Raw genomic sequence first — 22,370 nt, 5'->3', positions numbered from 1 at the left:
ACTCCTCAGAGACATTCAATCCCTCATATACTGTGCACTCATATACTGTAAACACCCCCGGGCACAGTGTATTATTGTTCTAATATGGATGTATCTATCAGAACAGTCACATCTTGACCGTATCTGTCTCTCTGTCTGTCTGACATCACGCATGTCATGAAAACCAAATCCCTTTTATTCCCCATATATGGAGATCCCTGATGTCATCAATATTAAGCCCATTTCTGTGAATGCCAATATGGTATATAATCAGTGTGATGTCAGGGGAACCAAATCCCTTTTATTGCCATATATGAAGATCCCTGTGATGCCAGGGGAACCAAATCCCTTTGGCCAGATGGCCAAGACATGGCGCGACCTTGCCCTTAGGCGTCTTACTGGTGTATAGTTATTTTGTGTTGTTGAGCGGTGCTAACTGCTCCTATGTCAGGCTTTGTTTATTTTACTGTAGATAACACCCCTGTGATTGGTATAGCACACAGTGGCATGCCAGGGTAGAGGGTATAAAGCAGTGGTTCTAAAAATGGGGTCCGGGGACCCCCAGGGGTCCATTAGTGGGTTCCAGGGGGTCCCCATCAAAATGTGTTAATATGAAAATAGTGTTGCAGGAAAAAAAATCAAATGAAATGAAACATTTTAACAATATGAACCTGGTATGGATTCCCTGGTAAAAAACATTTTCAGATTGGGTCTGTGGACAAATACATATTTCATTTGTGAGTCCTTGACATGAAAAGGTTTGAGAACCACTGGTATAAAGGACTGTCATGGTTAAACCAATACCTGCGAAGAGCACTGAAGGGGATGTGTGTATAGAGAGATTATTTCTTTGATGGCTAGCTCAATACATGGGGGAGGCTGAGCAAAGGTTTTAGGGAAGAGTACGGTATGCATAAATGTATGCCACACCTGCTATAAATGCAGTGATATTTATATTTATTATATTTAAATTACATTTATCTGTAATGTCGCACTATTGAATTGCAAGGACAAAAACAGCAACATAATGCATGCTGTTTCTTGTGAAGGATTTCAGCACCGGACAGCTCCAGGGCCACCACAATGAGCAGTCAACTGCACGCTTACTGTATTAGGCTCTAATAGGGCAATACGTGTATTAGGTTCTCGCTAACCTCTAGACAGACCCCTATCCCAGAAATGCATTGCCTTTGAATGTCTGGAGCACAAGGTGAGAAAAGTGGTTGGCTGGATCTCCCTATTAAAGTTGATTCATTGTGGGGTTGGGGGTGGAGGTGAGAGTTGTATAGTGGGTGCTTAATCTGTCACTATTTTCACCGTGCTGGCACATGCCAAATATGGTCCTGTATGCACAAACAATCCTTTAGACATACAGAAACAGAAAAGCTATTCCATAGTTAAGGAGTCAAAGATACAATCTTTTTTTTCCACATACCCAAGAAGAAAAGTGTGGGTTTTTGTTTTCAAATCTAGAATAGTTACATTTAATGGCTTATTTGAATTCAGGCATGACATGACATGAAGATGGGCTTTTTGTGATCAGCTTATTTGAATTAACAACAGTGGTGAGACTCGGAAAGCTCCACCGGCTGTCCCTCAGTCCGTCACGTCACGTCACGTCACGTCACGTCACGTCACGTCACGTCACGTCACGTCACGTCACGTCACGTCACGTCACGTCACACTTTTGGCCCTACTCTTATCTCCGCCACCGTTTGCCCCTATCCATGCCAAACTTTGCACACACACTCCTTGGCTGGCAAATCACAACCTCTGCCCCTGATTCCTCAAATGGCCCTCTTCTAGCGCCACCATCAGGCATGTTGATGACATGACTTTCTTTAGAGATACTGTGTACCGCTTTTAGGTCAAAATCTGCTGGAGCAGTGCCCAAAAATGTGTTTTGCAAAAATCGGCCTGATGGTGGCGCTAGAAGAGGGCCATTTGAGAAATCAGGGCTGGAGGTTGTGATTTGCCATCCAAGGAGTGTGTGTGTAAAGTTTGGCATCGATAGGGCCAACAGTGCCAGAGATAAGAGGAGGGCAAAAGTGTGACGTGACAGACAGACAAACGGACAGCCGGTGGAGCTTTTCATAGTAAATTGCGACCTGGCGGTTGCAATAACCTTTCAAAAGAAAACCGGGATATATTTTTGAGACATGTTCAGTTAGCATACATCAACTCATGGGACTAGTGATTATTGCTTAACAGTGTGATGTTTGGGAAGCTATAGGCATCAATTCACTGAGAGCAGATTCTTTCCTTCTAACGTTTTAACAGGACTAATCACGTCAGTTGAATACAGAACATGCAGTGCATGAACAAAGAGGGTGCTAATAAGACTGATTAGATCCGAAGGACCTCTTAATTCAGTTGATGACAGCACTGATTTACCTGAAATAAAGTGGGTGCTGTTTCTATATGCCTGTTTGCATGAGACTACAACAAACCCGATCTAATGTCTGCTGTTACTAGGCAACATGTCAACCACTGTAGTTGTCTATAAAAATATCTCACCTCGACACCAACAAAAGACGGAAAAATAACGATTATAAGACACAAACTTAAAGATGATCTGAAATCCTTATTTTTCAAATAATATTAATAATAATTGTGGCAGTATTGAGTGAATAGAACTTTCTACATCTGTTGGATATAGCCCACTGAGCATGCCGTCTAAAAGTGGTCTAATAGACGTATAGATTTGAAAGTTTTTTAGTTGTCTAAACTTAGACTAGACGACTAATAGACTTCTAATAGTCGTCTAAATGTAGACGGTCTATATTTAGACGACTATTAGAAGTCTATTAGTCGTCTAGTCTAAGTTTAGACAACTAAAAAACTTTCAAATCTATACGTCTATTAGACCACTTTTAGACGGCGTGCTCAGTGGGAGCCTATTTTATGGCAAAAAGTGGATATTATGCAACGGCTCACTTCACACTTTTTACTTGAACTACAATAAAATGTAGGCATAAATAAAGTTGTCCTTACTGTGCAAGTGTAGACCGTGTGTGGGTCATTTTATTGTATTATAGACATTGGATCCCAACCTACAGTACGCACCTGTCTCTGAGCTGATCAGGTGTGCGTAAGACCTTGCTTTCCCATTTATACTTGACCTGAAATGGTGTTTGCAAGCAGGAACCCTGTCTCTTCAGCCACATATTGCTGCTGTTTTGGACATTCAAGGTTTCCACCCAACACTAACGATCTGGCGCACCTTCCTGGCCTAGTGTTGAATCCCATGGAGCCTGTAGCAACTCATAATGTAATAACGGCTCATAATGTAATAAGGGCTCATAATGTAATAAGAAAAATGTAATAAAAACTCATAATGTAATAATCAGCTCATAATGTAATAAAAAAACGAGCGCATAACGTAAAAATGGATTTTTCAATAATGTAATAATGTAATAATGTGTTACATTAAGAACCTCCACATAGGAGGCTCATAATGTATTAAACCTTCATAATGTAATGTATTTTTTATTACATTATGAGCTGATTATTACATTATGAGCTTTTATTACATTTTAATTATTACATTATGCGCTTGTTTTTTTATTACATTATGAGCTAATTATTACATTATGAGTTTTTATTACATGTTGTTATTACATTATGAGCCCTTATTACATTATGAGTTGCTACACACCCTGCCAACTTTGTTGATGAAGAATGGAGCAACTATCTGTTAAACATGCAGCAAATGAATACATATGGGGATCATTTAGCTGTACAAAGAGCATCCACAGTGTTCAACATACAGTTCGTGATTGTATCGACACTGGGTGTTGATGCAACATTGATAATATCCCCATGTGGTCAGTATGACGACAGTCTGCCATTGCTAGTTCTGGGCCACTTTGCCGAAGGTCATGGGGACCATTATGTAAGCCTTGATGGACCAGTCACACACTTGATTCAAAGAGCGCACCACTTCGCTCTTTGAATCTGTTAGGGCCAGAGTGAGGTACCGGGTCAGGGCCAGAGTGAGGGCCTTACAGCGAGAGTGAGGGCCAGATTTAGGGCCAGAGTGAGGTACCGGGTCAGGGCCTGAGTGAGGGCCTTACAGCGAGAGTGAGGGCCAGATTTAGGGCAAGACTTAGGGACCTACAGGTCACCACCCCGCGCTGGTGACCTGTGGTAGCCGCTGGCGCACAAACACACACAGCCACTTAGACATAGATAGGAACGGATAATGTCATTATGAGGACGCACACACGCACCACCTCTCACTTCAAACTTGGTTTGATTTTTTTTCCCTTCTCCACCAGCATACAGTATAAGGTAGCTACAATTTCGACAGTCCAGTAACTACAAGAACTGGCTTCTCTATCCCACAAAAACATCAATGAAACAGGTAGCCACATGTATCACAGTCAAGCTCAAATTATAAATAACAATAGTGTAGAATATGCCCAAAGATGGTGTATGAAACAACAGAGACGTCCATACATTAGCATAATGACTTGAAAGTAGGGTGACCATATTCTCAGCCGCTCAAACCGGGACGTGAACCACTGTTGCCTAAAACGTTCATGAAAGTGCACATACACCGCAGAGTTGCAAACAGGCAGTGAGTGATTGACAAACAGCCTCAGCGTTGAATTCAGACGCACAATGAATTTGTACATGTTTTCTGATTGGTTAGGTGAGCATGTTTTCGTGAAAAGAACATGATAAATGTCTATGCAACCACTGAAAACAGATACTGTTATTGGCATAATTCTGTAGTGAATGTTTAAAAGCGGGACATATTAGAGTTTTAGAGATATTTGTCGGGACACCGGGACACGCAGCTTGAAAACGAACAGTCCCGGCCAAACCAGGACGTCTGGTCACCCTACTTAATAGTGTGGTCTCAGTTATATGAGATACATGAAGGTTTCCTGTGCAAATAAGCCGAACAGCTTACTAGGATCTCCCTTTAGTTGACTTTGTACCAGTGAACTGTACTGTCATGAACCTTTTCCTATGCAAACTTCTAATCAATCAATCAATCAATCAATCAATCAATCAATCAGGGATAGATAGCACCTTAACTCTGCAGCCGCACTGAGGCGCTCCAACACAATAGTGCACCAGTTCTTTTAGAGTTGTGCATATTAGTATCCACCTAACGTTTCTTCAAAACCCTTAAGTGTAACCAGTCATTACAGACAGCAACGTTAGCTTAGCTTAGCTTAGCTCATGTTAATATCTTTTGTTTACAGTTGATCCTCTGGTGCCCCCCTGTGGTTGTTGATGCCCTGTGCTTCAGCACGTCAAGCCCTATTATAAGCCCTGGGCCAGAGTGAGGGACCGAGTCAGGGCCAGAGTGAGGTACCGAGTCAGGGCCAGAGTGAGGGCTAGACTTAGGGCCAGAATGAGGGACAGATCGAAGTGATGCGCTCTCCTCTGCTTCCTGGACTCTTTGAATCAAGTGTGTGACTGGTCCACCAAGGCTTACATAATGATCCCCATGACCTTCGGCAAAGTGGCCCAGAACTAGCAATGGCAGACTGTCGTCATACTGACCACATGGGGATATTATCAATGTTGCATCAACACCCACTGTCGATACAATCACGAACTGTATGTTGAACATTGTGGATGCTCTTTGTACAGCTAAATGATCCCCATATGTATTCATTTGCTGCATGTTTAGCAGATAGTTGCTCCATTCTTCATCAACAAAGTTGGCAGGGTGTGTAGCAACTCATAATGTAATAAGGGCTCATGATGTAATAAAAACATGTAATAAAAACTCATAATCAGCTCATAATGTAATAAAAAACAAGCGCATAATGTAATAATTAAAATGTAATAAAAGCTCATAATGTAATAATCAGCTCATAATGTAATAAAAAATACATTATTACATTATGAAGGTTTATTACATTATGAGCCTCCTATGTGGAGGTTCTTAATGTAACACATTATTACATTATTACATTATTGAAAAATCCATTATTACGTTATGCGCTCGTTTTTTTATTACATTATGAGTTGAGTATTACATTATGAGTTTTTATTACATTTTTCTTATTACATTATGAGCCCTTATTACATTATGAGCCGTTATTACATTATGAGTTGCTACAAGCCTCTTAAACATTTAAAACCTTTTATTTTTTTACGCTGTCAAGAACACTATCTCTGGCATACCTTCCCTATTCAGTGGGGAAAGTCGTTGGCCTTTTGGATAAAATCCTCCAGTTTGAAAAGAAAGCAGAAAACCTTTTCAGTCTGTCTCTTTTTCAATGTTCAAATATATATCTTTTAAACAACACACGCTCGCACACGCGCGCATCTGCGCGCACACACACATACACATACATACACACGCGCGCGCACGCACGCACGCACGCACGCACGCACGCACGCACGCACGCACGCACGCACGCACGCACACACACACACACACACACACACACACTCACGAGCATGAACACACACACACACGCACGCACGCGCGCGCGCGCACGCACGCACGCACGCACGCACGCACACACACACACACACGCGCACACACACATACACATACATACACACGCGCACGCACGCACGCACGCACGCACGCACACACACACACACACACACACACACACACACACACACACACACACACACACACACACACACACACACACACACACACACACACACACACACACACACACACACACACCACAGAGGGCCCAACCCAGCCATCTGTTAGTGTTTCTCCACATCTGGTTTGGTGACCACCTGCCATGTTAGCTGCAATGGAAACATCCTGCCTGGACAGCTCTCAGAATAAGCCCATAATTGAACGTGCCCTTTGCAGATTCTGTTCCAGTTTGGGAACTCTCTGCCCACAAGTTCTGGCAGATGATTAATATGTTTACTGAGCTAGAAATATTGACACCTGCTCAGGTAAAATGCTCATGATATGAATGTTAAACTATTATTATACAGTTCTTAGTGAAGTATTTTTTTTACATTTTATTTATTGTAAGCACTTATATTGTGTTTTCTACCATCATGGTCTATTATAATCAATGTATGAAATTATTATTACTACAGTTATTATTCTTAAACACAAGATAAGGTTTAATAATGGCATGGCTAGCACATTGCTGGTGTGCATGCCACAAAAAATAGTAGGATGAACACATGGTGTTACCAATGATACGAATTAAGGTTTTGTTCCATTCGGGTCATACAGGTTGCTGCTATTGTGCATGTTGGCTCACTGGTAAGGCTCTTACACTAAATGGAACGGAACCTTAAACTATCATTGGTAAATGGTAACACATGTTTACCCTACACTATACATCTTAAATGTAAATTGTCTAATGCTAGAATTTGAATTGGGCAACAGTGATATGCATATATCTTAAACAAAGCCTCGATATCACCATTAACTAAGATTCTAATGTTGCTAAGCTGCTGTTCTGTGATTGGTGTATTAGCATGTCTGAGCTGTGATTGGCAGCTCAGACGCGGTAAATCCTCAAACCACTGTGTTCTATCCTGCTGAGATGGACAGCTGCCTGACCCTTCCTTAAAAACACACCATATTGAAAGTGAAGCATCACTCGATTGAAGGATTTCATTTCACCTGCATTCCTATGAAACCAAACACTAATCTACTTCCTCGTAATAATGCATGTTTAATATCGTTGAGGTTGTTACAAGCCTGGATCTGCTGCATGGACAGTGAGTGAGGGAAGACTGCTTTTCTATCTGAATGATCCTGTAATAGTTCTATTGATCCTATCTCTCTATACTGCCTCGGCTCCATTCTTACTTCAGCTCTCAAGGAAAGTAAGACTTCTACTTCATGGCTAGCAGAGAGGCAGTTTGGAAAAATAGACACATGCATACAGTACATACTGTACCGTACATGCCCACATGCAAAATGTGTACACTTTAATACACCTGTCCTACATTCAGTTGAAATGAACGTGCACATTGGTCATACTCATTAAATTGATTTATACTGTAGTCATTCCTTATCTCATTACACAAACCTTAACCTTAACCCTAATGCCTTAACCCCAATCTTATGAAACTGCAGTAAAATCTAATTGGGGAAACAGACATCAATTTGGTCCCCAATCAACTGGTCCAAGATTTGTCCCAAAATGTAGCCAATATCAGGAAAACATGCACGTACACACACATGTACAAACGTGCACGCACACACACACACACACACACACACACACACACACACACACACACACACACACACACACACACACACACACACACACACACACACACACACACACACACACACACACACGCTAATCCAAGGGTTGTAATTACATGTAGCTATAATATGCCCTTCCCTCCCCTAATTCCCTCTGCACATCATCGATACACAAATCATTTAAGTCTCCCCTCAGGCAATCCCATTCTCATACAGACAGGAAATGGATCTAAGTCAAACCTGAACATGGGAGACTGTGGTCCGACACCGGCTTGTCCTGGTGATGCCAGAGTCTTTGTCATTCCATGGATTAGAGGATAAACAGAGCAATGAGGGGATACAGTACATGCCGATACAACAGCTTAGAATTGATCTTCTCCAAACCATAATGGGAGATTTCCCCTTCATCCGATTAAAAACGTCTGACCGACCTAAATCGGTTCTGCTTTCCCCACTGTTAGATTTGGAGAATCATCACCCAAGTGTTTTACTGTATGTAAACATTCCCCCCAACCCATGTATTTCCTTAATCTTTTATACTTGTTTTACTTCTTTCTTTGTTCATTTAAGAGCCTTTGATTTCTTTCAGTTCAGTTGATATTAGACCAGTGCAATAAAGCTTGCTTGCAGTTTCAGCTGATGACCATTGACCTTTAAGCTGCTGGGTCATCTGTCTCAATCACATCCTGCACACTAACACACTCTCCTGTCAGGGGCGTCAATTGGGTATGGCAGGGGTATGCCATACCCTGGGTCCAGGGGGGAAAATAAAAGTTACTTTTAAATATAAATCCATGAATGTCTCTTTGTCTATCTGCGCTGGTTATTATGTTGTTAAATTACAGTAAAATAACTACAAATGCAAAATTTAACATAATGGTCACTTTAACAAGATATTATGATTATATTCTCCAGACTTGTATTCTTCCCAGCTTGACAGAATGGGGCTGTTAAGTCTGACATTATTTTGTAAAGTGGTAGAATTATACTTTAGTCGTTATTTTTGTCTCGGATCTGTTGAAATAGCGAGGTACAGATATTGATAATAAATCTGCTTGGAGGTCTGACTACAAAATGATGTCACGGCTTAAAAGCCCCATGGCATATACCCAGGTTCCGCAGGTCAGCTGACAGCTGCACAGGTGCAATTCATTATTGTTAATTGTGGCACGTTTACTAACATGCTAAGTTTAGCTGCACTTGAACAACCGTTCCAGGCTGCCATATCCAGCCCAAGAAACCGTAGAAACCTATGTAAAAAACTGATAAAACTAGTTTTTTTCAGACATTGTGAAAATAGCCGATCTACATGCTCACAACGCCTTGCAACGCGAGGCGTTGTGAGGATGTAGATCTGCTATTTTCACAATAGAACCGTGTTATACAAAATGTAATGCCTCTTTTCCATGAGGACTCCCATCTTGGCCATACCCTAGCTTTTGCTGAACTGACGCTCCTGTCCTCAGGCTTGTCTATGACATTCCATGGCACTGTATCTGATCTCTGCTGGTCTGAACAGCATGGGTGAGCACCCTATCTTGTGTCCGTCTCAATAAAGAAAACAACCTTCATAATTAAGTGGACATTCAAGTAATTATGTTGATCTATAACGAAGCATGTTACACAGTATAAATCCACAGTGACTGTGTGTAAGCTTAGTGGTATACTTGTTGTCTACCGAAGTGCGTCTTTCCCCTACACCCCTCCTTGCCTGTCATCTTAATCCCTTTTAATCCCACATTGTTATCTCATCCCCCACACATTGACTTCAGTGTCTGGATACATGGAGTGTATATACGTATGTTATAGTCCAAACTCAATTGTCACCGTGTTTATTTAAAAGTGTGCATATACTGCAGTGTCCTCAGTTTGTAGTAAAAAGGGAAATCACTTATTCTATATGGAAAGTGGTGCAATGCTAATGTAAAATGTCTGTATACCTTCCTTTGTAAACTACTTGTCGTAGCAGCTGGTCTCCTCTGAACCGAGCATAAGACAAATGCAATGGCTTTTCTGTCAGCGTGGGCAATGGAATAAAACACATCCTGAAGCTCTTCTGGGAGTGCTAATGTCGTCTCACAGTTCAAAGGTATTTCCAGTTTCATCAGACTGTTATTTGTGGCCCAAAACAAGACTGCCAGGAAGCTCTAAAAGCCCTGCAGTTTCCTGTGTTTTATTGGCGCGATGGTGCACTTGTCACAAAGGAAATCACAACAACTCCTGACAAGCGGGTTGCGCCCTTGCCCAAGATGCACCTTGTTTACAAAAACGCCATTGTGCACAGAGCGTAGTTCAGAACCTGGGGTCTCTTAAGTGATCTTAAAAAGAAAGTTTTGACAAGTTCCATGCAGGATGCTCTGTCGTTATTGTGCTTTGGCGAATAACCCACATTTCATCTTTTTTGTCGAGATAAAAAAAAAAAAAAACAAGACTGTAGGTCTGGGGTCTCAGTCAAGCAAATATTAAAGCTTTTCTCGGCTCCTATTTGTTGTAAAGGATTCATAGCCGGATGATCTACCAAAACGAAAGTGATGAGTCACTGTCAGTGGGAGGGGAAGTGGGCTCTTAAACCCCAATGTTTTTTTATGCTAATGCTGTCTGTTCCTTCAGCGTTCAAGTCAGAGGGAATCATAAGCTGCTTTGTATTGCCTTAAGCAGCACACTCCTGTCAAAGTTTGAATATGCAAATTGTAAATAATGTTGAGAGTTAACAGTGTTTTCTTACAGCATTGGGATTTAGGATGCAGGCTGCTGCCCGATTTATAGCTCAACAAGTCAAAAGAACCAATGTTTTACAATAATATTATAAGCGGTAAACACCCAAACTAAATATCCATAATGTTTACTCGTTCGTAGGCCAAACAGCAGACTACTCTTCTGGGGTACATTGAATTGTAAAGTATATTGCAGTGGTTATCAAAGTGGGGTCTTTGAGAGGGTTCCTATTAATGACTGACAATTAGGAACTAAATGGACCCTGTAACTCTGAAAGTGTACAGATGGAACGAAATGGAACCTCACCAGGTGCTTTTGGTAATTTTTTCCTGTGTTTCGCTGGAGTTTGGCTAATTGATTTGTAATTGGTTTCTTTTGATTTGTTAGTGTAAGTTCAGGTTCACTTCTTACGTTTCTTCTGGTTCTTATGTTAAGTTCTTAGGTTCTTCAGGTCCTTATGTTATGTTTTTTTTTTTTTTTTGAGTTAATGCCACCTGGCTTTTTAATTAAAAAAAACATAAAAAGGCTGCAAATCCTTGTTACTGGTAGTTTTTGGGAGATGAAAAGAGGGGGGTCCCACTTAAGGTTCCCCTAGTCTGGGGCGTAACATGATTGGGGGCTCGTCCAAACTAATCCCTTTCCCCTATTTTGGTAAGTTCACTATCTTAAATATTTTCTGGTTGACATTTGTTTTTTGTAGTTAAACAATTTTTTGATTTGGAACTTTAATATGCAGGTGGCATTGAAGAAGGGTAAAGTTAAGAGTGCTCATGTTAAAGAAGCTGGGGGAGAGGGGTTTGCATTTCTCATAATCGAGGAGGAAGCAAAAAGCTGAGGTGGAGCACATCGCCAGTCCTGCTTATAGTGCCTGGTATTTCCACTCCCAGAACATTTTCTCAATTCACCAAGGGGTGTTTGTTGACCGTCAGTTACAGAGAAATTGAGGTGAAGATGGCCTTGCACTTTGGAGTCTGCAGTAATGGCAGATCACACAAACACTCAGCATTATCTCCAAAACAGCTTAATTTTGGTGGTGAAGTTATGTAATGTTTGGTTTTTGATCTGTAGTTTCAGAATAATTTTATTTTTCTGTGAACAGTGATTACTATTATTATTTTTGTGAATATTCCTGGAATGTGATTTCCATGCAAGTACTTCAGCTATTTGAAAGTGAGGGGAGTGAGGGGGATTGTTGCGTGAGGTCTCTAAGTAGACACTAGGAGGGAAGAATTCTCAGTGGAGAGGAAGAAGGTAATGAACGCATGTATGTTGTATTTTGTATGAAAAGAGGGCGGTGGGGGGCGCCTGGTGGCCTAGTGGACCAGGCGCATACCATATAGGCATTGCCATTTCGGCATCAATGCCTGTCGGCGTTGTCGGTTCGATTCCCGATCCGGGCGACCTTTGCCGCATGTCACTCCCTGTCTCTCCCCCATTTCCTGTCAGTCTACTGTCCTATCCAATAAAGGCAAAAAGCCCAAAAACAAATCTTTAAAAAGAAAAAATGGGTAACTGGTCCGATATCTTACAATAAATGCGAGAAGTCTCTGCGTGTGTGTGTGTGTATGTATGTATGTAATCCGCATATCTCGAGAACCGTTCGTCCCACCGTCTTCAGATTCGGCACACGCGTTCCCCGCCGTGCCCGGCCTCGACCCGACACAATACGCGGTTTTCCCGAACCGGCGCGAAGTGTTCAGAATCACCGTATGCGGAGCTGATTGTTGACATCAGGCTGTTTTGGAGGAAACCGGCGCAAGCACTGACTCATTGTGACATCACTTGATAAAATACTCTGACATCACGTACGCCACATGAGTCAACAAACATGCCATGGTTAAGTATTGAATGTCATCAGTATGACGTAACCGAACAACGGGTATGATGGGTATTGCCTAACAACAGGAGGGGTATCATTCCCCACGGGTGGCAAAGCAAGCAGGCTGCATACTGCTCAAGATGAAGACAGACAGATACAGAGATATACATACCGGTATATGGGCATAAAATGAACGCAGACAGAAATATATCTCCATATATGGGCATAAATGGACACAGGCAAACAGATAAATGGGGTTTGCGTTAAAGGGTGGGGCATTCATTCCCTATTTACATCGTTCCCGAGTAGGCCGGTCCCCGACTAGACGATTGGCCACCCGAAGGGCAGAGATCTCCATATATGGGCATAAAAGGGACACAGACAGACAGATACAGAGATCTCCATATATGGGCATAAAATGGCCGCAGACATACAGATATCTCCATATATGGGCATAAATGGACACAGGCAAACAGATGGTCAAAACGGGTCCTATGACAACAGTTATAATGGGGTTTGCATTAAAGGGTGGGGCATTCATTCCCTATTTACATCGTTCCCGAGTAGGCCGGCATCCGACTAGATGCTTGGCCGCCCAAAGGGCAGAGATCTCCATATATGGGCATAAAAGGGACACAGACAGACAGATACAGAGATCTCCATATATGGGCATAACATGGATGCAGACAGACAGATATCTCCATATATGGGCATAAATGGACACATGCAGGCAAACAGTTGGTCAAAACAGGTCGTCATTCCCTACAGGTCGTCATTCCCTATTTACATCGTTCCCGAGTTGGCCAGGTTGCCGACTAGACGCTTCAAGTATTAATAAAGGATAAAATAAAAGTCCATACATGGTTATGGGAACCACACTAACAGAATCCATATATGTGTCCCAATTTGGCTGGGAGCCAGTCATTGGATTTTTATTCATTTTCATTTCTTCATTTCATTTGAAAGCTGGGGATCATAGCTACAAAATGATATATTGGTTGTGGAGATTGACCCAACAGTTTTGAAGATATGGCTTATAGAATGATGCCATGCTAAAATACTACTTCTGAGATATTCAAGTTCTAAATAAATGTCTAACCTGCAAATGACCTGACGATCTCTCACATTAATTAAAAAAAGTCTTATTTACATGCAGAGTTAAGCTCTGGCGTTTAAGTGAAATGTAGCCTGAAATTTATGAAATGCTTTAGTGGCTTTATCACATTTTAGTGAAAAGGAAAAAAAAGGGTATTTTCAGTCCCTGTCTAAAGCTGTACTTTCCGAGATGACTGGCTCTCAGTGAGATTGGGACACATATGGCCAAGACAGATGGTGCTTTTCACCCTTAGGCGTCTTACTGGTAATATTAGCCATAAAATCTTAGCATTTAATTTTATTTAGGGGGCCCACTTGCAATATTCTTATGTTTTAGGGCCCCGGCTGAGCTAGAACATTTGATATGAGTTCATCCCTGATTAGGCAGTCTACACTCTACAGCAGTACTCTGGGACCAGAGTTTGGAGCCACTGATATCAGTCAGTGAAAACAAGGTCAAATCAATATTTACTGTGATGTTTGCACTGTTGACTTTGGCTTTTTGTGGCTTTTTTATTTGCTTATCATTCTCCAGAGTGTTCCTTAAATCGTTTCCTCTTAGTGTGCCGTCTTCCACTTCATGTTTTAAAGTCAAGGTTATAGGTCACTGGCTGAGGTTGGCAGGACTAATCCAATCCTGACTTATTACACGCACGCACGCACGCAAGCACGCACGCACAAACTTCACGCACGCACGCACGCACGCACGCACGCACGCACGCACGCACGCACGCACTCACACACCGTGTGACAAGCATCAAACTCCTAAACCAATTCAATGTTTCCCACCTCCCTCAAACCTCCATGATACAGACTGGCTGGATAATTGTCACCCTTTTACAGGAGGAACCATTTCTGAATAAGACCTAGGTTGGGGATTGCTTTCCACGCGGGTAATTGCTGTCTGTGCTTTGACTTGCAGAGTTCACCGCGGGTCACCTGAAATGGGAGGACAGCTGATAACAGACCTAAATGGGGTCTCGAGCAGTGCAGTAATTGAGCTGCCTGCGCACATCTAACCCCAACGATGGGTGCTTGTGTTGGCAGGCCGGGTACAACCATCCCACCCCAATCTGAACTGCCTGATGGGTAATGGAACTGTCGATGTAGAGGTCATGATCTGCCACTCAATGTCTCCAGAGTTTATGTTGCTGCGCATGAGAACTTCATGTGACCCCAGGAAAGCTCATGAGACATGTCAGTGTGGCTGGCTGCCACAGATGGACATGTGCTGTAGATGGATCTGGCAGAGCTGGTGAAGTAATCATGCAAATACAACTTCATATTCATAGCTCCAAATTATATTTTCATAATATTGTGTTTTGCTCGACAGGTGAACCAGACAACATCTCACTATAATGTACTTATAAAGGATCGCTCACTACACAATTTGGACCATAACTAAGTCATTTCATGTCTCTAATTGTATAATTTTATTTTATTTCACCAATTTCTTTGACAGCTCATGAAAAAATACACACAAAAAAAAACTAGGAAAAATAAGGCTTTCCACCACTCTCCCCATCTGCTCTAATACAGTTATCCTACTGTATTAGTGATTGTCCTTCAAGCTGTTGACATTAACTTTATAGCTCTCACCCTTTTGTTCCCTCTCCCCATGGCTGGCCAAGTGTCTCCCAATTCGAATGAGGATTGCAGTTGTCTCATCTAGAGCATTGTTGCCCTTTTCCCTACAGAAACCAGACCCTCTTTGCCTTGTTTTTCAGTCTCAGTACCTGTATTATCTTGAGAGAGAGGAAAGAAAATGCAACAGCAAAGAGACTTGTTTCATTCTCCTTCCATCTCTGCTGATACTTTGGGACAGGCACAAATAACACGGAATGTTGACTCAGCTATATCTTACATCTGCAAATTACTTTTAAGCGCTTGAGAATGCACTACTTTTAAAAGGTTGCTCTCTAATCCGAGACTCCATTCATTTCTGTGCCACCTCTAGTTCCTTTGGAAAATACCTGTATAATACTGTATTTTCATTTGTTTGTGAGGCTGTAGTAGTGTTCATCTTTAGGAGTTCCCACATAACCACTGGGAACTGTAGTTATGAGTGGGAGTTGTATGCAATACAAATAATAATAATAATAATTGTGCTGTCTCTACCACAAGATAAATGATCGTCCACACATACAGAATATAATATAATAGATAAGATAAGATATGATAAAATAACATAAGTTAAACTTGTATTGACCCCTGTAAAAAAAGGCCTCTGAAATGCAGGTGTCATCAGAATTAAGTATCAGAATTAAATGTGAATCACAGGAGAGGGTACAATTAAGAGTCAAGAATAAAGGTAAAACAAAATAGTCCTTAACCCTGACACTAGACATCTGCACTGGGTATACTAATTTAGTTCCATTGACCCAATAATTGGCAGCTGTCTTGAATTTCCCCTTGGGGATCAATAAAGTACCTACAGTACCTACCTGTCGTGTTGAGTGGTCAGATGGGTGGACCGTGAACGCTTTCAAGATTCTCAAGTGGGCCCTGATCCAGAAAAGGTTGCAAACAACTGGCACAAAGGACTGTCCTAGATGCTTTGTGGTGTACCGAGGAGGTGGATGAGTTCTTCATCCCCAGTAGACAACAGAGATGAGAGGTGTTCAGATAGATTACAAAACTAAAACTAAAAACTAAACAAAAACACATCAGATACAATGAACCCTTGATCAAAGCGCACCCAGAAACATTCTATACCAAACCCTCCACTGAAAGCACATGGACAAGTACACTGACATTAACTACTTTACTTACTGTAGCCTTTGCTTGGAGGGAATGCTTCAAAGGAAAGTTTGATTGCTTTAAGACAAACCATGTCTTTCTTATGTTATGAATGTCCTGTGTTTAGATGCAAATATTTTTCACAGAGTAAAGACTTAGCATTGATTTGAACATTTTAATAAAGGACACACACGTGTACCATGGGAAACGTAGTTTCATTATAAAGCTTTGCCAAACGATTTCCGTCGTAAACGAAAGTGTGATTAATTCAAATACCCTGGTTGCTGCTCGGTGTGATTACCACTGGGCCATGAATCATCCCGCTCCGTCTCATCCAGCTGAATAAAGGGGTGGGGTGGAGGGGGGGTGGGTGTGATTTTCAAATTAACTTGGGGTTAATTGTTGTAGCAGTTGATGCTGGTGGAAGCCATGCTGCGTCGTGTGGAGGTACTTTGAACCTCCAACTACTTTAGAAAGGTTTCAGTTGAGCAGCTTGTGTCCATGCAAGTTCCTCTGCTTTTCCACACATGCCTTTGAGTTTAATTGCGAGCGGCTGTGGTTGGGTAATTACGACACTCTGTAATTATCTTGGAACTCCGTTACACAGTAATGCTGTCAGACTCCCATGTTCCTTTACTTCCCGCTCAGCGCTCACAACGTCTCTGTTTAATACTCAACCAGCTGGCTGAAGGTGGGCATTTTGTCCAAGCTTTGAAGATAAAGCCAGATCTGAGCTGATGCATGCAGCAGTGAGATCACATAATTATCACATAGTGTTATTAATGCAAAGTAATGCATGTCATGTCAATGGCACATTGGTTGACACTCACCTCCAAAACCACAGGTGCGCCTGCTGGCCTAGCCCACAAGGACATCTCCCCATACAGTATGGTCTCCCTCACATCACTTTCTCAATAGTCTCGCAGCCAGACAACTATTCCACAATCTCCGAATGCTATATAGAGTCTGGAACTACAGCTCCTGAACGGCGAGTAATGAAAACTGGCATTTCCATTTAAGAAAATATATTTTAAAATGACATTTCTGATAAGCAGCAAGCTAAATATGCTTAGATGATTTTTATTTATATAATGATAAATGTGCGCGATGTGAAACGGAAACGGAAGTGAGGAGGAGGCTTCACTTCCGCTTTAACCGGGTACTCAACAGTCTGGCCACGCGAGACTACTTTCTCAATAAAACTTCATGTAGTGGACAGTCCACTGTCCTCTATGTTATCTATTCTATTCACTTCATGTAGAGTCTGCATGAAGTGAATAGAACACAAAGCAATGTCAGTATAAAACCATGCATTGGCTCTGCCAGTGAGGCTGTTTTCACTCATCTGTTTGTCACTGTTACCAACATACAATGTACAGTAGCAGGTGGATTTGATTTCCATGAAATAAGCTGCCTAAATATATATTCATGCCAAACACATACAGTATGTGTTTTATTATGAGAAAGGAATTGTTAATAAATCCACATTTTGGTGGGTGCATGTCCCTTCCTTTTAAAATACTCTTAAAACACACTTCTGCCGTTGGCTAAATCCACTAATGTTCACTAGAGATGAATTGTTTCATAAAATCCTACTCAAACAAATCATCTTCTGGAGCCTGGAGCATGTTGCTCCAGACAGTCTACCAACAAATAGTAGATGCATGGAAATTGTCTCTGCAATTAAATCATGTGCCTGTGGAGATGCATGGCATTGTCGTGACAGTTTGTGTAGGTGTCTGCCACGATATCTCCTCAACCTCTGAAGAATAAGCTGGGTATTATGAGAGAGAACAATCAGTGAAATACAATACGGTTGCCACACTGATTGCTCTAAATTTGGCACCACACTTAAATCAAGCTTGCTGCAGCTTGCTGTGGTTGCTTACAGTCAGTCAATCAGTCTTTTTTTGTATTTGCCATGCACCCGCCAGCCAAAAAGCATTAAAGCTTTGGTATTGGTACAGGTTATATGTTAAATTAAAGGGCAACTTCACTGATTATAAAGTCCAACATAACGTTTCCCAATCCGTTCTGTCTCAAAATAAGAGCTTACTCTCAATGGTGCTGGAAAAGCTCTGCGGTCTATCTTTTTATCAAAATTATACAATTCAGGTTAAAAATCTGTGAAGTTCCCTTTAAGTCTTATCCTGAGCTACAGTACACATTAGATAGCCTACTGAGCTATTATTAGCAAAAACTTTTATCAAACTGTAACCTTTCATTATTTCGGGGGTCAATTTTGACCAACATGTCAAGACAAAGGACCCTCTGTAAAGGTGGGGAAACCAAGGGACCCTACAGTAAGATAGAAGACGTTTCAAAATCAGCAGCATGATGTGGCAAGACTGAATGGTCAACCGTAGAGGTTGAACAAAGGTGTACGTGGACAAAAGGAGTGATTAGAGCAGTTTGGAGATCTAGCAGATAAACATCATCAATCAGGAATTCTTCTCTTCCATGGGCCTGCCATCCCTGTAATTGAGCTGGATTGATCTTCCCAAAGATGAATCACTCTTACACCCTGAACAACAGCAGCAACAATGGTAATTCTACTATGGATGCGCGACATCTCTGTACGTTGATCTGTGTGTAAGTCTGTAGTTTCTATCGTAAGTCTGTAGTTCACATTATCTCAAGAAACATCCAACCATAGTTCAGCGAGCCTGACACCTAACTCCATATGGGACATTGGGCATGAAAGGGACACAGCGGGTACGGTGGGTATTACATAACTGGGAGGGAGTCGGGACATGCATATGAAAACCGTCACATCTTATTAACACATCGGACGCCCACGTGGTTTTGACGTCTTAATTTGCTGGTGCCCATGGCAACGCGTCATTTTACCTACCGGCGAGAGTACTGGCGAGAAAAGTAATCCGAGTAAATGTAATCCGAGTATGTCCTGTTTATTTCGCAAAAATCTTTTCTTTCAGTCAGGACCATTTTTATCATTTCTAAGCCACAGTGTTTGTGTTACGGCATGTAGAAGAGGCTGCCGTTTTGAGAAAAAAATGAAAAAAGGAAGAGAATCCGGAGAAAACAGCATTTTTGTGCAGCCGCTAAACAGGAAGTCAACGAGACACACAGCACGTCCGGGTGACGTAATTGCGCGCTGCATGTTGGGAAATGGAGTTTGTTTCATCACCGCGGTAGCCAAGTGCAGTAGCTACAGTACAGTATAGTTTACTGTACAACGCGTCAAACGCGTTGTGGGCCTCCAGCGACATCAAAGAAATTGACTTGTAGACACCACGTGGGCATCCGATGTGTTAATGTCAGAGGGTAACGCCTCAATGTCTATAGCTGAGATAGGACATCACATTGTTGTGACATCACATTGTGACATCACATTCTGCCCTTGTATTTTGTCCACATTTTGTCCAACTTAAACAACCAACCGCAACTCGAATCACACTTGCAAATGAATTCCGTCCTGTGCGAATTCCGTCCTGCGTGACCTTGCCCTGAGGTCGTCTTTTGCCCTTAGGAGTCTTACTGGTGTGCGTGCGTGCGTGCGTGCGTGCGTGCGTGCGTGCGTGCGTGCGTGCGTGCGTGTGCGTGCGTGCGTGCGTGCGTGTGTGTGTGTTTATTTATTTATTTACAGGACCTTTCATTCATAAAATGCAGCGCAAATTGTATCATTATGACAAATTAAAATCTAAAAATTGATGGAGAACATGGATGGAAACTACCATAATCTGTATGCTACAACTGACAACAGAATTTCCCTTGTGGATCAAATAAGGAATGTCTGTCTGTCTGTCTGTCTGTCCGTCCGTCCGTCCGTCCGTCCGTCCGTCCGTCCGTCCGTCCGTCCGTCCAATCTTGGATTCATCTCACTCAAACTCAAATCATCAGAGAGGTTCTGTTGTTTTCAGGTGATACTGGTGTTTTTGTGGTGAGTAAATGGTTCACAGTTGGAGCCTAGGCTGTATTGTAGAAGAGTAGAACATACACGTGCCTGCCTGCCAGTGGCCACGTGACCACCATCAGTTACATACAGTAGGCTCCACTCAAAGGCAAATTAGAATGCAGATGCCTGTGTCTGTCTCAATAGCAAGTAAGTAGTAAGTACGGTGGAGCTGAAATTGCCTGGTGTGTTCACATCAGTGGAACGCTACCACGCTTAGGCACCACTGTAATTGAATGGCAAATTAAAATGGAAAGGCACATGTCTGCGTCAGTGAATCAATTATGTAGTTAGCATCTTCGCAATTTACATTAGCCTATTGTATGACATGAATGGAGCGTAGGTCTATTTTGACGCTCCTGTGAAGGGGGTTTGATCTGTGTTCCATTATGTGCCCCAACATAATTGGTTTAAGATGTGGAGAATAGAATAACTCATCAAATAATAACAATTCATATGGAAATGCACTGGGATGTATCGCTCAGTGTGAATGTTTCATTGATCAAGATAAAGACTGTGAATATGTGTTTGTATTCTTCTCTGTGCACGCACAATTGTATGTGTGCATGTTTCCGTGCACTCTGTGTGACTGTGCGTGTTTGTCATGTGCCTATGAGGTATATATCAGACTCTACGAAAGTCAAATTTATTTTCACTAAATGAGTAATTAGTGTAGTAATGAATACTGCACTACTAACTCACTAACATGTAGTTTCTCTGCTTATCACGGCCACTCCCATTTCTCTAGGAATCCAGTTCATCCGGATCATGTTTCTGCAACAAATAGTTACATTTGTAGCATTAGTAGTGCCCTCTATTTTGTCTAAGGGAAATCATTTTTGTCTCTGTGTTGTTCAGAGGCCCCTCAATGTGTGATTTAATTTGGGGGTAGATCGGCATTTTTCGTAAAGTACAGTAGGCCTCTTCCACAGGTTTTAAAGGCAATCACAGCCAATGGGAATTGAACACAAAAACTCTGAATGATACATGTTCATCACATAACTGCAGAGGTGATTTGCACTGATTTGTATGTTTGGACAAAATCTGTAGGAATAGCAAACATTGTGTTTTGAATAAAATACTAATTGGCAAAAAATCTACAGGCTATAGAGTTGCGTCAGTTGAAGAGATATAACAAATCGGGGTGGACACATCGACATGCACACGGACATGGGAGAAAACATAATCTGCGTCTCCCGGCCTGTCGGCCTGGCAGAGACAATACTTTGACATTGTACAAGCTCACGTGCAGTGTACATTTGTATGCTGCCTGTGGTCGATGTGAGATTACATTTTATGACTGGCAAACCGGAGAGATTCATATTGTTATTCCACAGGCAATGTACCGTAATAAAGCAGGCACACAGCCAATGTAAGAATCAGTCCTAACTAGAAATAGTTTTCCATCTATTCTCCTATATCAGCAAACAGAAAGTTGGACACAGTAGTTTAGAATCAATCTGGAGCCACTCTCCCGTTGCAATTGTCCCACAGTTGGCAAAATTCACCATTTAGGGCCTTTCTGAATCAAATCTTTCCCTGTTATGTGTTTTCATTTGTTACTGGTGCCACAGCAACGACAGCAGACAAAATCAATGATCTGTTCCCTGAACGGGTGGAGATTGAAAAGTCTCATGCACGTACACAGAGACGCACACAAAATCAGAAAGTATACAAGCGTGTACATGAACACACACACACACACACACGCGCACACGCACACGCACGCGCACGCACACGCACACGCACACACACACACACACACACACACACACACACACACACACACACACACACACACACACACACACTCTCAGACACACACTCAGACACGCACATAGCCTACACACAAAAAACTCTTGCAGGGGCACACAGTTGCCTCAACAAACCTTTTTTTTTTTATGAATATTATCACCGAA

This window comes from Nannobrachium achirus (assembly GCF_963921795.1).
Source record: "Nannobrachium achirus genome assembly, chromosome: 3".
NCBI lineage: Eukaryota > Metazoa > Chordata > Actinopteri > Myctophiformes > Myctophidae > Nannobrachium > Nannobrachium achirus.
This window is presented reverse-complemented; position numbering follows the sequence as displayed.